Genomic DNA, 14,711 nt, shown 5'->3' on the forward strand with positions numbered 1-14,711 from the left:
CCATAGCCAACAGCATCTACAGTAGAATGTCACAATGCAACCACATCAGGTGTACTGCGTACAGAGGTTTTAAAGTCATCTCTATATTGTCAGTCTATGATGTGGACCTGGAGGAGTTTTTTGCGCATTCGTCCTTACGAAGTTGAGTTCGGGTTTGTGGCCAATCTTCTTACTTCTTGTTGTCTTGCGATGGTGGTATAGTGGTGAGCATAGCTGCCTTCCAAACAGTTGACCTGGGTTCGATTCCCAGCCTTCGCAAAGGGGTTTGCTCATTGAGACTTTGCCCCTTCTCTGAAGAGCAGAGGATTGGCAGTGTTTTCTTCATACTGCTTTAAATGCCACATGTGTCACTGGCAACAACTCAAAGGTGAACCCTTCCTTACTTCCAATGGTAGGCAGTATAGCCCCACTCACCCCCACCTTTGACCCTCAACAGGATTAACTGGATATGGACAATACATGCTTGTATGTCACAGGAACAAATTAAGTCTATCAGCAAACCCTACCAGACACTGTTTGCAAAGTTGTAAGAGTCAACCAATGTGTTGCTTTTTTACTACCTTTTGAAGCCAATTGGTTTGGGGCCATACCGCTGGTGCTGTGACCAAGTCCTGAAAACCATAGCCAACAGCATCTACAATAGAATGTCACAATGCAACCACATCAGGTCTACTGCGTACAGAGGTTTTAAAGTCATCTCTATATTGTCAGTCTATGATGTAGACCTGGAGGAGTTTTTTGCGCATTCGTCCTTACGTAGTTGGGTTCGGGTTTGTGGCCAATCTTCTTACCTCTTGTTGTCTTGCGATGGTGGTATAGTGGTGAGCATAGCTGCCTTCCAAGCAGTTGACCTGGGTTCGAGGAGGACTTTGCTCATCAAGACATTGCCCCTTCTCTGAAGAGCAGAGGATTGGCAATGTTTTTTTCATACTGCTTTAAATGCCACATGTGTCACTGGCAACAACTCAAAGGTAAACCCTTCCTTACTTCCAATGGTAGGCAGTATAGCCCCACTCACCCCCACCTTTGACCCTCAACAGGATTAACTGGATATGAAAACTACATGCTTGTATGTCACAGGAACAAATTAAGTCTATCAGCAAACCCTACCAGACACTGTTTGCAAAGTTGTAAGAGTCAACCAATGTGTTGCTCTTTTACTACCTTTTGAAGCCAATTGGTTTGGGGCCATACCGCTGGTGCTGTGACCAAGTCCTGAAAACCATAGCCAACAGCATCTACAGTAGAATGTCACAATGCAACCACATCAGGCCAACTGCGTACATAGGTTTTAAAGTCATTTCTATATCGTCAGTCTATGATGTAGACCTGGAGGATTTTTTAGTGCATTCGTCTGTACGAAGTTGAGTTCGGGTTTGTGGCCAATCTTCTTACTTCTTGTTGTCTTGCGATGGTGGTATAGTGGTGAGCATAGCTGCCTTCCAAGCAGTTGACCTGGTTTCGATTCCCAGCCATCGCACAGGACTTTGCTCATTGAGACTTTGCCCCTTCTCTGAAGAGCAGAGGATTGGCAATGTTATCTTCATACTGCTTTAAATGCCACATGTGTCACTGGCAACAACTCAAAGGTGAACCCTTCCTTACTTCCAATGGTAGGCAGTATAGCCCCACTCACCCCCACCTTTGACCCTCAACAGGATTAACTGGATATGAAAACTACATGCTTGTATGTCACAGGAACAAATTAAGTCTATCAGCAAACCCTACCAGACACTGTTTGCAGAGTTGTAAGAGTCAACCAATGTGTTGCTCTTTTACTACCTTTTGAAGCCAATTGGTTTGGGGCCATACCGCTGGTGCTGTGACCAAGTCCTGAAAACCATAGCCAACAGCATCTACAGTAGAATGTCACAATGCAACCACATCAGGTCTACTGCGTACAGAGGTTTTAAAGTCATCTCTTTATTGTCAGTCTATGATGTGGACCTGGAGGAGTTTTTTGCGCAGTCGTCCTTACGAAGTTGGGTACGGGTTTGTGGCCAATCTTCTTACTTCTTGTTTTCTTGCGATGGTGGTATAGTGGTAAGCATAGCTGCCTTCCAAACAGTTGACCTGGGTTCGATTACCAGCCATCGCAGAGGACTTTGCTCATCAAGACAATGCCCCTTCTTTGAAGAGCAGAGGATTGGCAATGTTTTCTTCATACTGCTTTAAATGCCACGTGTCACTGGCAACAAGTCAAAGGTGAACCCTTCCTTACTTCCAATGGTAGGCAGTATAGCCCCACTCACCCCTACCTTTGACCCTCAACAGGATTAACTGGATATGAAAACTACATGCTTTTATGTCACAGGAATAAAATAAGTCTATCAGCAAACCCTACCAGACACTGTTTGCAAAGTTGGAAAAGTCAACCAATGTGTTGCTCTTTTACTACCTTTTGAAGCCAATTGGTTTGGGGCCATACAAGGTGCTGTGACCAAGTCCTGAAAACCATAGCCAACAGCATCTACAGTAGAATGTCACAATGCAACCACATCAGGCCAACTGCGTACATAGGTTTTAAAGTCATTTCTATATCGTCAGTCTATGATGTAGACCTGGAGGATTTTTTAGTGCATTCGTCTGTACGAAGTTGAGTTCGGGTTTGTGGCCAATCTTCTTACTACTTGTTGTCTTGCGATGGTGGTATAGTGGTGAGCATAGCTGCCTTCCAAGCAGTTGACCTGGTTTCGATTCCCAGCCATCGCACAGGACTTTGCTCATCGAGACTTTGCCCCTTCTCTGAAGAGCAGAGGATTGGCAATGTTATCTTCATACTGCTTTAAATGCCACATGTGTCACTGGCAACAACTCAAAGGTGAACCCTTCCTTACTTCCAATGGTAGGCAATATAGCCCCACTCACCCCCACCTTTGACCCTCAACAGGATTAACTGGATATGAAAACTACATGCTTGTATGTCACAGGAACAAATTAAGTCTATCAGCAAACCCTACCAGACACTGTTTGCAAAGTTGTAAGAGTCAACCAATGTGTTGCTCTTTTACTACCTTTTGAAGCCAATTGGTTTGGGGCCATACCGCTGGTGCTGTGACCAAGTCCTGAAAACCATAGCCAACAGCATCTACAGTAGAATTTCACAATGCAACCACATCAGGCCCACTGCATACATAGGTTTTAAAGTCATCTCTATATCGTCAGTCTATGATGTAGACCTGGAGGAGTTTTTAGTGCATTCGTCTGTACGAAGTTGAGTTCGGGTTTGTGGCCAATCTTCTTACCTCTTGTTGTCTTGCGATGGTGGTATAGTGGTGAGCATAGCTGCCTTCCAAGCAGTTCACCTGGGTTCGATTCCCAGCCATCGCAGAGGACTTTGCTCATTGAGACTTTGCCCCTTCTCTGAAGAGCAGAGGATTGGCAGTGTTATCTTCATACTGCTTTAAATGCCACATGTGTCACTGGCAACAACTCAAAGGTGAACCCTTCCTTACCTTAATGGTAGGCAGTAAAGCCCCACTCATCCCCACCTTTGACCCTCAACAGGATTAACTGGATATGAAAACTACATGCTTGTATGTCACAAGAACAAATTAAGTCTATCAGCAAACCCTACCAGACACTGTTTGCAAAGTTGTAAGAGTCAACCAATGTGTTGCTCTTTTACTACCTTTTGAAGCCAATTGGTTTGGGGCCATACCGCTGGTGCTGTGACCAAGTCCTGAAAACCATAGCCAACAGCATCTACAGTAGAATTTCACAATGCAACCACATCAGGCCCACTGCATACATAGGTTTTAAAGTCATCTCTATATCGTCAGTCTATGATATAGACCTGGAGGAGTTTTTAGTGCATTCGTCTGTACGAAGTTGAGTTCGGGTTTGTGGCCAATCTTCTTACTTCTTGTTGTCTTGCGATGGTGGTATAGTGGTGAGCATAGCTGCCTTCCAAGCAGTTGACCTGGTTTCGATTCCCAGCCATCGCAGAGGGCTATGCTCATTGAGCTTTTCCCCCTTCTCTGTCGATCAGAGAATTGGCAATGTTATCTTCATACTGCTTTAAATGCCACAGGTGTCACTTGCAACAACTCAAAGGTGAACCCTTCCTTACCTTAATGCTAGGCAGTAAAGCCCCACTCATCCCCACCTTTGACCCTCAACAGGATTAACTGGATATGAAAACTACATGCTTTTATGTCACTGGAATAAAATAAGTCTATCAGCAAACCCTACCAGACACTGTTTGCAAAGTTGGACAAGTCAACAAATGTGTTGCTCTTTTACTACCTTTTGAAGCCAATTGGTTTGGGGCCATACCGCTGGTGCTGTGACCAAGTCCTGAAAACCATGGCCAACAGCATCTACAGTAGAATGTCACAATGCAACCACATCAGGCCAACTGCGTACATAGGTTTTAAAGTCATTTCTATATCGTCAGTCTATGATGTAGACCTGGAGGATTTTTTTAGCGCATTCGTCTGTACGAAGTTGAGTTCGGGTTTGTGGCCAATCTTCTTACCTCTTGTTGTCTTGCGATGGTGGTATAGTGGTGAGCATAGCTGCCTTCCAAGCAGTTCACCTGGGTTCGATTCCCAGCCATCGCAGAGGACTTTGCTCATTGAGACTTTGCCCCTTCTCTGAAGAGCAGAGGATTGGCAGTGTTATCTTCATACTGCTTTAAATGCCACATGTGTCACTGGCAACAACTCAAAGGTAAACCCTTCCTTACTTCCAATGGTAGGCAGTATAGCCCCACTCACCCCCACCTTTGACCCTCAACAGGATTAACTGGATATGAAAACTACATGCTTGTATGTCACAGGAACAAATTAAGTCTATCAGCAAACCCTACCAGACACTGTTTGCAAAGTTGTAAGAGTCAACCAATGTGTTGCTCTTTTACTACCTTTTGAAGCCAATTGGTTTGGGGCCATACCGCTGGTGCTGTGACCAAGTCCTGAAAACCATAGCCAACAGCATCTACAGTAGAATTTCACAATGCAACCACATCAGGCCCACTGCATACATAGGTTTTAAAGTCATCTCTATATCGTCAGTCTATGATGTAGACCTGGAGGAGTTTTTAGCGCATTCGTCTGTACGAAGTTGAGTTCGGGTTTGTGGCCAATCTTCTTACTTCTTGTTGTCTTGCGATGGTGGTATAGTGGTGAGCATAGCTGCCTTCCAAGCAGTTGACCTGGTTTCAATTCCCAGCCATCGCAGAGGACTTTGCTCATCGAGACATCGCCCCTTCTCTGAAGATCAGAGGATTGGCAGTGTTTTCTTCATACTGCTTTAAATGCCACATGTGTCACTGGCAACAACTCAAAGGTGAACCCTTCCTTACTTCCAATAGTAGGCAGTATAGCCCCACTCACCCCCACCTTTGACCCTCAACAGGATTAACTGGATATGAAAACTACATGCTTTTATGTCACAGGAATAAAATAAGTCTATCAGCAAATCCTACCAGACACTGTTTGCAAAGTTGGACAAGTCAACAAATGTGTTGCTCTTTTACTACCTTTTGAAGCCAATTGGTTTGGGGCCATACCGCTGGTGCTGTGACCAAGTCCTGAAAACCATGGCCAACAGCATCTACAGTAGAATGTCACAATGCAACCACATCAGGCCAACTGCGTACATAGGTTTTAAAGTCATTTCTATATCGTCAGTCTATGATGTAGACCTGGAGGATTTTTTAGCGCATTCGTCTGTACGAAGTTGAGTTCGGGTTTGTGGCCAATCTTCTTACCTCTTGTTGTCTTGCGATGGTGGTATAGTGGTGAGCATAGCTGCCTTCCAAGCAGTTGACCTGGGTTCGATTCCCAGCCATCGCAAAGGGTTTTGCTCATTGAGACTTTGCCCCTTCTCTGAAGAGCAGAGGATTGGCAGTGTTTTCTTCATACTGCTTTAAATGCCACATGTGTCACTGGCAACAACTCAAAGGTGAACCCTTCCTTACTTCCAATGGTAGGCAGTTTAGACCCACTCACCCCCACCTTTGACCCTCAACAGGATTAACTGGATATGGACAATACATGCTTGTATGTCACAGGAACAAATTAAGTCTATCAGCAAACCCTACCAGACACTGTTTGCAAAGTTGTAAGAGTCAACCAATGTGTTGCTTTTTTACTACCTTTTGAAGCCAATTGGTTTGGGGCCATACCGCTGGTGCTGTGACCAAGTCCTGAAAACCATAGCCAACAGCATCTACAGTAGAATGTCACAATGCAACCACATCAGGTCTACTGCGTACAGAGGTTTTAAAGTCATCTCTATATTGTCAGTCTATGATGTGGACCTGGAGGAGTTTTTTGCGCATTCGTCTGTACGAAGTTGAGTTCGGGTTTGTGGCCAATCTTCTTACTTCTTGTTGTCTTGCGATGGTGGTATAGTGGTGAGCATAGCTGCCTTCCAAGCAGTTGACCTGGGTTCGAGGAGGACTTTGCTCATCAAGACATTGCCCCTTCTCTGAAGAGCAGAGGATTGGCAATGTTTTTTTCATACTGCTTTAAATGCCACAAGTGTCACTGGCAACAACTCAAAGGTGAACCCTTCCTTATCTTAATGGTAGGCAGTAAAGCCCCACTCATCCCCACCTTTGACCCTCAACAGGATTAACTGGATATGAAAACTACATGCTTTTATGTCACAGGAATAAAATAAGTCTATCAGCAAACCCTACCAGACACTGTTTGCAAAGTTGGACAAGTCAACAAATGTGTTGCTCTTTTACTACCTTTTGAAGCCAATTGGTTTGGGGCCATACCGCTGGTGCTGTGACCAAGTCCTGAAAACCATAGCCAACAGCATCTACAGTAGAATTTCACAATGCAACCACATCAGGCCCACTGCATACATAGGTTTTAAAGTCATCTCTATATCGTCAGTCTATGATGTAGACCTGGAGGAGTTTTTAGCGCATTCGTCTGTACGAAGTTGAGTTCGGGTTTGTGGCCAATCTTCTTACTTCTTGTTGTCTTGCGATGGTGGTATAGTGGTGAGCATAGCTGCCTTCCAAGCAGTTGACCTGGTTTCAATTCCCAGCCATTGCAGAGGACTTTGCTCATCGAGACTTCGCCCCTTCTCTGAAGAGCAGAGGATTGGCAGTGTTTTCTTCATACTGCTTTAAATACCACATGTGTCACTGGCAACAACTCAAAGGTGAACCCTTCCTTACTTCCAATAGTAGGCAGTATAGCCCCACTCACCCCCACCTTTGACCCTCAACAGGATTAACTGGATATGAAAACTACATGCTTTTATGTCACAGGAATAAAATAAGTCTATCAGCAAACCCTACCAGACACTGTTTGCAAAGTTGGACAAGTCAACAAATGTGTTGCTCTTTTACTACCTTTTGAAGCCAATTGGTTTGGGGCCATACCGCTGGTGCTGTGACCAAGTCCTGAAAACCATGGCCAACAGCATCTACAGTAGAATGTCACAATGCAACCACATCAGGCCAACTGCGTACATAGGTTTTAAAGTCATTTCTATATCGTCAGTCTATGATGTAGACCTGGAGGATTTTTTAGCGCATTCGTCTGTACGAAGTTGAGTTCGGGTTTGTGACCAATCTTCTTACCTTTTGTTGTCTTGCGATGGTGGTATAGTGGTGAGCATAGCTGCCTTCCAAGCAGTTGACCTGGGTTCGATTCCCAGCCATCGCAAAGGGTTTTGCTCATTGAGACTTTGCCCCTTCTCTGAAGAGCAGAGGATTGGCAGTGTTTTCTTCATACTGCTTTAAATGCCACATGTGTCACTGGCAACAACTCAAAGGTGAACCCTTCCTTACTTCCAATGGTAGGCAGTATAGCCCCACTCACCCCCACCTTTGACCCTCAACAGGATTAACTGGATATGGACAATACATGCTTGTATGTCACAGGAACAAATTAAGTCTATCAGCAAACCCTACCAGACACTGTTTGCAAAGTTGTAAGAGTCAACCAATGTGTTGCTTTTTTACTACCTTTTGAAGCCAATTGGTTTGGGGCCATACCGCTGGTGCTGTGACCAAGTCCTGAAAACCATAGCCAACAGCATCTACAGTAGAATGTCACAATGCAACCACATCAGGTCTACTGCGTACAGAGGTTTTAAAGTCATCTCTATATTGTCAGTCTATGATGTGGACCAGGAGGAGTTTTTTGCGCATTCGTCCTTACGAAGTTGAGTTCGGGTTTGTGGCCAATCTTCTTACTTCTTGTTGTCTTGCGATGGTGGTATAGTGGTGAGCATAGCTGCCTTCCAAGCAGTTGACCTGGTTTCAGTTCCCAGCCATCGCAAAGGGTTTTGTTCATTAAGACTTTGCCCCTTCTCTGAAGAGCAGAGGATTGGCAGTGTTATCTTCATACTGCTTTAAATGCCACAGGTGTCACTTGCAACAACTCAAAGGTGAACCCTTCCTTATCTTAATGGTAGGCAGTAAAGCCCCACTCATCCCCACCTTTGACCCTCAACAGGATTAACTGGATATGAAAACTACATGCTTTTATGTCACAGGAATAAAATAAGTCTATCAGCAAACCCTACCAGACACTGTTTGCAAAGTTGGACAAGTCAACCAATGTGTTGCTCTTTTACTACCTTTTGAAGCCAATTGGTTTGGGGCCATACCGCTGGTGCTGTGACCAAGTCCTGAAAACCATAGCCAACAGCATCTACAGTAGAATTTCACAATGCAACCACATCAGGCCCACTGCATACATAGGTTTTAAAGTCATCTCTATATCGTCAGTCTATGATGTAGACCTGGAGGAGTTTTTAGCGCATTCGTCTGTACGAAGTTGAGTTCGGGTTTGTCGCCAATCTTCTTACTTCTTGTTGTCTTGCGATGGTGGTATAGTGGTGAGCATAGCTGCCTTCCAAGCAGTTGACCTGGGTTCAATTCCCAGCCATCGCAGAGGACTTTGCTCATCGAAACTTTGCCCCTTCTCTGAAGAGCAGAGGATTGGCAGTGTTTTCTTCATACTGCTTTAAATGCCACATGTGTCACTGGCAACAACTCAAAGGTGAACCCTTCCTTACTTCCAATGGTAGGCAGTATAGCCCCACTCACCCCTACCTTTGACCCTCAACAGGATTAACTGGATATGAAAACTACATGCTTTTATGTCACAGGAATAAAATTAGTCTATCCGCAAACCCTACCAGACACTGTTTGCAAAGTTGGACAAGTCAACCAATGTGTTGCTCTTTTACTACCTTTTGAAGCCAATTGGTTTGGGGCCATACAAGGTGCTGTGACCAAGTCCTGAAAACCATAGCCAACAGCATCTACAGTAGAATGTCACAATGCAACCACATCAGGCCAACAACGTACATAGGTTTTAAAGTCATTTCTATATCGTCAGTCTATGATGTAGACCTGGAGGATTTTTTAGTGCATTCGTCTGTACGAAGTTGAGTTCGGGTTTGTGGCCAATCTTCTTACTTCTTGTTGTCTTGCGATGTTGGTATAGTGGTGAGCATAGCTGCCTTCCAAGCAGTTCACCTGGTTTCGATTCCCAGCCATCGCACAGGACTTTGCTCATCGAGACTTTGCCCCTTCTCTGAAGAGCAGAGGATTGGCAATGTTATCTTCATACTGCTTTAAATGCCACAGGTGTCACTTGCAACAACTCAAAGGTGAACCCTTCCTTACCTTAATGGTAGGCAGTAAAGCCCCACTCATCCCCACCTTTGACCCTCAACAGGATTAACTGGATATGAAAACTACATGCTTTTATGTCACTGGAATAAAATAAATCTATCAGCAAACCCTACCAGACACTGTTTGCAAAGTTGGACAAGTCAACAAATGTGTTGCTCTTTTACTACCTTTTGAAGCCAATTGGTTTGGGGCCATACCGCTGGTGCTGTGACCAAGTCCTGAAAACCATGGCCAACAGCATCTACAGTAGAATGTCACAATGCAACCACATCAGGCCAACTGCGTACATAGGTTTTAAAGTCATTTCTATATCGTCAGTCTATGATGTAGACCTGGAGGATTTTTTAGCGCATTCGTCTGTACGAAGTTGAGTTCGGGTTTGTGGCCAATCTTCTTACCTCTTGTTGTCTTGCGATGGTGGTATAGTGGTGAGCATAGCTGCCTTCCAAGCAGTTGACCTGGGTTCGATTCCCAGCCTTCGCAAAGGGTTTTGCTCATTGAGACTTTGCCCCTTCTCTGAAGAGCAGAGGATTGGCAGTGTTTTCTTCATACTGCTTTAAATGCCACATGTGTCACTGGCAACAACTCAAAGGTAAACCCTTCCTTACTTCCAATTGTAGGCAGTGTAGCCCCACTCATCCCCTACCTTTGACCCTCAACAGGATTAACTGGATATGAAAACTACGTGCTTTTATGTCACAGGAATAAAATAAGTCTATCAGCAAACCCTACCAGACACTGTTTGCAAAGTTGGAAAAGTCAACCAATGTGTTGCTCTTTTACTACCTTTTGAAGCCAATTGGTTTGGGGCCATACCGCTGGTGCTGTGACCAAGTCCTGAAAACCATAGCCAACAGCATCTACAGTAGAATGTCACAATGCAACCACATCAGGCCAACTGCGTACATAGGTTTTAAAGTCATTTCTATATCGTCAGTCTATGATGTAGACCTGGAGGAGTTGTTAGTGCATTCGTCTGTACGAAGTTGAGTTCGGGTTTGTGGCCAATCTTCTTACTTCTTGTTGTCTTGCGATGGTGGTATAGTGGTGAGCATAGCTGCCTTCCAAGCAGTTGACCTGGGTTCGATTCCCAGCCATCGCAGAGGGCTATGCTCATTGAGCTTTTCCCCCTTCTCTGTCGATCAGAGGATTGGCAATGTTATCTTCATACTGCTTTAAATGCCACAGGTGTCACTTGCAACAATTCAAAGGTGAACCCTTCCTTACCTTAATGGTAGGCAGTAAAGCCCCACTCATCCCCACCTTTGACCCTCAACAGGATTAACTGGATATGAAAACTACATGCTTGTATGTCACAGGAACAAATTAAGTCTATCAGCAAACCCTACCAGACACTGTTTGCAAAGTTGGAAAAGTCAACCAATGTGTTGCTCTTTTACTACCTTTTGAAGCCAATTGGTTTGGGGCCATACCGCTGGTGCTGTGACCAAGTCCTGAAAACCATAGCCAACAGCATCTACAGTAGAATTTCACAATGCAACCACATCAGGCCCACTGCATACATAGGTTTTAAAGTCATCTCTATATCGTCAGTCTATGATGTAGACCTGGAGGAGTTTTTAGTGCATTCGTCTGTACGAAGTTGAGTTCGGGTTTGTGGCCAATCTTCTTACCTCTTGTTGTCTTGCGATGGTGGTATAGTGGTGAGCATAGCTGCCTTCCAAGCAGTTGACCTGGGTTCGATTCCCAGCCATCGCAGAGGGCTATGCTCATTGAGCTTTTCCCCCTTCTCTGTCGATCAGAGGATTGGCAATGTTATCTTCATACTGCTTTAAATGCCACATGTGTCACTGGCAACAACTCAAAGGTGAACCCTTCCTTACTTCCAATGGTAGGCAGTATAGCCCCACTCACCCCCACCTTTGACCCTCAACAGGATTAACTGGATATGAAAACTACATGCTTGTATGTCACAGGAACAAATTAAGTCTAACAGCAAACCCTACCAGACACTGTTTGCAAAGTTGGACAAGTCAACAAATGTGTTGCTCTTTTACTACCTTTTGAAGCCAATTGGTTTGGGGCCATACCGCTGGTGCTGTGACCAAGTCCTGAAAACCATGGCCAACAGCATCTACAGTAGAATGTCACAATGCAACCACATCAGGCCAACTGCGTACATAGGTTTTAAAGTCATTTCTATATCGTCAGTCTATGATGTAGACCTGGAGGATTTTTTAGCGCATTCGTCTGTACGAAGTTGAGTTCGGGTTTGTGGCCAATCTTCTGACCTCTTGTTGTCTTGCGATGGTGGTATAGTGGTGAGCATAGCTGCCTTCCAAGCAGTTGACCTGGGTTCGATTCCCAGCCATCGCAGAGGACTTTGCTCATCGAGACTTTGCCCCTTCTCTGAAGAGCAGAGGATTGGCAATGTTATCTTCATACTGCTTTAAATGCCACATGTGTCACTGGCAACAACTCAAAGGTAAACCCTTCCTTACTTCCAATGATAGTTAGTATAGCCCCACTCACCCCCACCTTTGACCCTCAACAGGATTAACTGGATATGAAAACTACATGCTTGTATGTCACAGGAACAAATTAAGTCTATCAGCAAACCCTACCAGACACTGTTTGCAAAGTTGTAAGAGTCAACCAATGTGTTGCTCTTTTACTACCTTTTGAAGCCAATTGGTTTGGGGCCATACCGCTGGTGCTGTGACCAAGTCCTGAAAACCATAGCCAACAGCATCTACAGTAGAATTTCACAATGCAACCACATCAGGCCCACTGCATACATAGGTTTTAAAGTCATCTCTATATCGTCAGTCTATGATGTAGACCTGGAGGAGTTTTTAGCGCATTCGTCTGTACGAAGTTGAGTTCGGGTTTGTCGCCAATCTTCTTACTTCTTGTTGTCTTGCGATGGTGGTATAGTGGTGAGCATAGCTGCCTTCCAAGCAGTTGACCTGGTTTCAATTCCCAGCCATCGCAGAGGACTTTGCTCATCGAGACATCGCCCCTTCTCTGAAGAGCAGAGGATTGGCAGTGTTTTCTTCATACTGCTTTAAATGCCACATGTGTCACTGGCAACAACTCAAAGGTGAACCCTTCCTTACTTCCAATAGTAGGCAGTATAGCCCCACTCATCCCCCACCTTTGACCCTCAACAGGATTAACTGGATATGAAAACTACATGCTTTTATGTCACAGGAATAAAATAAGTCTATCAGCAAACCCTACCAGACACTGTTTGCAAAGTTGGACAAGTCAACAAATGTGTTGCTCTTTTACTACTTTTGGAACCAATTGGTTTGGGGCCATACCGCTGGTGCTGTGACCAAGTCCTGAAAACCATGGCCAACAGCATCTACAGTAGAATGTCACAATGCAACCACATCAGGCCAACTGCGTACATAGGTTTTAAAGTCATTTCTATATCGTCAGTCTATGATGTAGACCTGGAGGATTTTTTAGCGCATTCGTCTGTACGAAGTTGAGTTTGGGTTTGTGGCCAATCTTCTTACCTCTTGTTGTCTTGCAATGGTGGTATAGTGGTGAGCATAGCTGCCTTCCAAACAGTTGACCTGGGTTCGATTCCCAGCCTTCGCAAAGGGGTTTGCTCATTGAGACTTTGCCCCTTCTCTGAAGAGCAGAGGATTGGCAGTGTTTTCTTCATACTGCTTTAAATGCCACATGTGTCACTGGCAACAACTCAAAGGTGAACCCTTCCTTACTTCCAATGGTAGGCAGTATAGCCCCACTCACCCCCACCTTTGACCCTCAACAGGATTAACTGGATATGGACAATACATGCTTGTATGTCACAGGAACAAATTAAGTCTATCAGCAAACCCTACCAGACACTGTTTGCAAAGTTGTAAGAGTCAACCAATGTGTTGCTTTTTTACTACCTTTTGAAGCCAATTGGTTTGGGGCCATACCGCTGGTGCTGTGACCAAGTCCTGAAAACCATAGCCAACAGCATCTACAGTAGAATGTCACAATGCAACCACATCAGGTCTACTGCGTACAGAGGTTTTAAAGTCATCTCTATATTGTCAGTCTATGATGTAGACCTGGAGGAGTTTTTTGCGCATTCGTCCTTACGAAGTTGGGTTCGGGTTTGTGGCCAATCTTCTTACCTCTTGTTGTCTTGCGATGGTGGTATAGTGGTGAGCATAGCTGCCTTCCAAGCAGTTGACCTGGGTTTGAGGAGGACTTTGCTCATCAAGACATTGCCCCTTCTCTGAAGAGCAGAGGATTGGCAATGTTTTCTTCATACTGCTTTAAATGCCACATGTGTCACTGGCAACAACTCAAAGGTAAACCCTTCCTTACTTCCAATTGTAGGCAGTGTAGCCCCACTCACCCCTACCTTTGACCCTCAACAGGATTAACTGGATATGAAAACTACATGCTTTTATGTCACAGGAATAAAATAAGTCTATCAGCAAACCCTACCAGACACTGTTTGCAAAGTTGGAAAAGTCAACCAATGTGTTGCTCTTTTACTACCTTTTGAAGCCAATTGGTTTGGGGCCATACCGCTGGTGCTGTGACCAAGTCCTGAAAACCATAGCCAACAGCATCTACAGTAGAATGTCACAATGCAACCACATCAGGCCAACTGCGTACATAGGTTTTAAAGTCATTTCTATATCGTCAGTCTATGATGTAGACCTGGAGGATTTTTTAGTGCATTCGTCTGTACGAAGTTGAGTTCGGGTTTGTGGCCAATCTTCTTACCTCTTGTTGTCTTGCGATGGTGGTATAGTGGTAAGCATAGCTGCCTTCCAAGCAGTTGACCTGGGTTCGATTACCAGCCATCGCAGAGGACTTTGCTCATTAAGACAATGCCCCTTCTCTGAAGAGCAGAGGATTGGCAATGTTTTCTTCATACTGCTTTAAATGCCACATGTGTCACTGGCAACAACTCAAAGGTGAACCCTTCCTTACTTCCAATGGTAGGCAGTATAGCCCCACTCACCCCTACCTTTGACCCTCAACAGGATTAACTGGATTTGAAAACTACATGCTTTTATGTCACAGGAATAAAATAAGTATATCAGCAAACCCTACCAGACACTGTTTGCAAAGTTGGAAAAGTCAACCAATGTGTTGC

The 14,711-nt window shown here is 44.6% G+C and overlaps 15 non-coding genes across 15 annotated transcripts; all 15 read left to right on the forward strand.

Moving 5' to 3' along the window:
• Window positions 1-1,408: 1,408 nt before the first annotated feature.
• trnag-ucc (transfer RNA glycine (anticodon UCC)) lies at window positions 1,409-1,480 on the forward strand. The gene has a single exon. It is a non-coding gene; the product is annotated as a tRNA-Gly (tRNA).
• Window positions 1,481-2,640: 1,160 nt separating this feature from the next.
• Window positions 2,641-2,712, forward strand: trnag-ucc (transfer RNA glycine (anticodon UCC)). Its single transcript has one exon. It is a non-coding gene; the product is annotated as a tRNA-Gly (tRNA).
• Window positions 2,713-3,258: 546 nt separating this feature from the next.
• trnag-ucc (transfer RNA glycine (anticodon UCC)) lies at window positions 3,259-3,330 on the forward strand. The gene has a single exon. It is a non-coding gene; the product is annotated as a tRNA-Gly (tRNA).
• A 545-nt stretch (window positions 3,331-3,875) lies between these two features.
• trnag-ucc (transfer RNA glycine (anticodon UCC)) lies at window positions 3,876-3,947 on the forward strand. Its single transcript has one exon. It is a non-coding gene; the product is annotated as a tRNA-Gly (tRNA).
• A 546-nt stretch (window positions 3,948-4,493) lies between these two features.
• On the forward strand, window positions 4,494-4,565 carry trnag-ucc (transfer RNA glycine (anticodon UCC)). Its single transcript has one exon. It is a non-coding gene; the product is annotated as a tRNA-Gly (tRNA).
• Window positions 4,566-5,111: 546 nt separating this feature from the next.
• Window positions 5,112-5,183, forward strand: trnag-ucc (transfer RNA glycine (anticodon UCC)). The gene has a single exon. It is a non-coding gene; the product is annotated as a tRNA-Gly (tRNA).
• A 546-nt stretch (window positions 5,184-5,729) lies between these two features.
• trnag-ucc (transfer RNA glycine (anticodon UCC)) lies at window positions 5,730-5,801 on the forward strand. The gene has a single exon. It is a non-coding gene; the product is annotated as a tRNA-Gly (tRNA).
• A 1,767-nt stretch (window positions 5,802-7,568) lies between these two features.
• trnag-ucc (transfer RNA glycine (anticodon UCC)) lies at window positions 7,569-7,640 on the forward strand. The gene has a single exon. It is a non-coding gene; the product is annotated as a tRNA-Gly (tRNA).
• Window positions 7,641-8,803: 1,163 nt separating this feature from the next.
• Window positions 8,804-8,875, forward strand: trnag-ucc (transfer RNA glycine (anticodon UCC)). The gene has a single exon. It is a non-coding gene; the product is annotated as a tRNA-Gly (tRNA).
• Window positions 8,876-10,036: 1,161 nt separating this feature from the next.
• trnag-ucc (transfer RNA glycine (anticodon UCC)) lies at window positions 10,037-10,108 on the forward strand. The gene has a single exon. It is a non-coding gene; the product is annotated as a tRNA-Gly (tRNA).
• A 547-nt stretch (window positions 10,109-10,655) lies between these two features.
• trnag-ucc (transfer RNA glycine (anticodon UCC)) lies at window positions 10,656-10,727 on the forward strand. The gene has a single exon. It is a non-coding gene; the product is annotated as a tRNA-Gly (tRNA).
• A 545-nt stretch (window positions 10,728-11,272) lies between these two features.
• Window positions 11,273-11,344, forward strand: trnag-ucc (transfer RNA glycine (anticodon UCC)). The gene has a single exon. It is a non-coding gene; the product is annotated as a tRNA-Gly (tRNA).
• A 546-nt stretch (window positions 11,345-11,890) lies between these two features.
• trnag-ucc (transfer RNA glycine (anticodon UCC)) lies at window positions 11,891-11,962 on the forward strand. Its single transcript has one exon. It is a non-coding gene; the product is annotated as a tRNA-Gly (tRNA).
• A 546-nt stretch (window positions 11,963-12,508) lies between these two features.
• Window positions 12,509-12,580, forward strand: trnag-ucc (transfer RNA glycine (anticodon UCC)). Its single transcript has one exon. It is a non-coding gene; the product is annotated as a tRNA-Gly (tRNA).
• A 1,768-nt stretch (window positions 12,581-14,348) lies between these two features.
• trnag-ucc (transfer RNA glycine (anticodon UCC)) lies at window positions 14,349-14,420 on the forward strand. The gene has a single exon. It is a non-coding gene; the product is annotated as a tRNA-Gly (tRNA).
• Window positions 14,421-14,711: the final 291 nt, after the last annotated feature.

The sequence above is a fragment of the Odontesthes bonariensis genome, chromosome 20 (assembly GCF_027942865.1).
Source record: "Odontesthes bonariensis isolate fOdoBon6 chromosome 20, fOdoBon6.hap1, whole genome shotgun sequence".
Classification (NCBI taxonomy): Eukaryota; Metazoa; Chordata; class Actinopteri; order Atheriniformes; family Atherinopsidae; genus Odontesthes; species Odontesthes bonariensis.